A 1,583-nucleotide genomic window follows, 5' to 3' on the forward strand; every position below is an offset into this window, starting at 1 on the left:
AGAAGATATTAAGAAGTTTAAGCTGTGAAAATCGTAGATATGGCAACAACAGAGGAAATTATTGAGGAGATGGTTGGCTGCCAAAGGTTGGTTGGCTCGGTCTGTTAATGAGTTGCAGCATTTGTTAAGAGACAATGCTTCTGATAGCAAACTCTTAGAGAATGCAGTTAGTGTTTTTGATAAAAGACTAGCAGTTTTAGATGATCTTCAAGCAGCATCGGAATTAGAAATAGACCTTGCTGATTTAGAGGCAGACACAGATGAAACTGATAGATTTTATAGGAGTGCCAGACAGGTTAGGGCTGAAGCAGCCAAACGTTTGAAAGGTGTTAGTACTGAGACTGACACTGCATCTTTTTCCAGTAAAGATAAATCAGAAGTGAAGTTACCCAGATTAGAACTTCCCAAGTATTCTGGTGATCTGACTGAGTGGCAGTCCTTTTGGGAAAGATTTGATGCTTTAGTTGACCAGAGTGAGCTGCCAGTTATTAGCAAGTTTAGTTACTTGCAGTTATTACTTCAAGGGGAAGCACTAACAGTTATTCAGGGTTTAGCACTTACTTCTGCTAACTATAAGGTAGCCTGTGAGCTGTCGAAAGAAAGATTTGGTTGTCCAGAAAGAGTAAGTTTTGCTCATGTTCAAGGTTTACTGAATGTTTCCTTTGCACCCAGAAGTAAGGGTGCTTATGTAGAATCTTCGTGGAAGTTACAAGACCAGCTGTTGAGGCATGTGAGAAGTTGAGAAGCCCTTGGCATCAGTGGTGACCAGTATGGCGTGGTGTTGACTCCAGTCATGAGCGTAGTGGCTCTTTTCACAATGGTTTAGATTGTCTGATTTTAGTTACACTGAACTTACCTCATTACTGCAGCTTGATGGAAGGTGGAAGGGACGAGGTTACTGCTCCGATATACACAATCGGTCTAGGCTGTTGCATGAGAAAGAGATCACGCTGGGTACCTCCTCTGGGCAAGAGGCCAGGATCACTCTAAGATGGTAAGGCACTGTGCCGAGAGCGCACTTGTGCCAGGATGAGCTCATGGCTCTGCGACTACTGGGCTCTCTTCTGCCCCTTCTTCTTCTTCTTCAGGTTCCTCCAAGGCCTAAGTATGTCAGACCTAGGAGGTAATGAGGGTACTGACTCTGAGGAAAGGCCAGAAGGGCTAGTGAAGTTGGTAACTTCAGAATCTACAGGAGGGCTCCCTACTCCGACTGCTGCGACAACCAGAGTGAGAGCGATCTCGACCTCTGCATCCGAGGAAGCCAGTTCCTGGTCTCCCAAAGAAAGTGTGACAGTGTGGTCCACCAGAGGTTCATCCTCTGTGGATGGATTTGGTGAAGAAGTGTCGGGTGCTGGAGGCTCTCGGGTTGCCATGATTAGTGCCATGGGGAATCCTGAATCTCCCGGAGGAGGATCCGCCTCATGATCTGGTCCAGGCACAGGGTCCTTCTTAACTGTGGTACTGCTCAGTGCTCGTATGTGGCACTGGCAGCGCTTGAGGGTCAGGCATGCCTGATGAGGGGACCGGAGGTGCAATACCTTGCAGATGGCTTGAATTTGGCTGCAGCAGAGGCTCCTGCCACA

Source organism: Macrobrachium rosenbergii, chromosome 8 (assembly GCF_040412425.1).
Source record: "Macrobrachium rosenbergii isolate ZJJX-2024 chromosome 8, ASM4041242v1, whole genome shotgun sequence".
Classification (NCBI taxonomy): Eukaryota; Metazoa; Arthropoda; class Malacostraca; order Decapoda; family Palaemonidae; genus Macrobrachium; species Macrobrachium rosenbergii.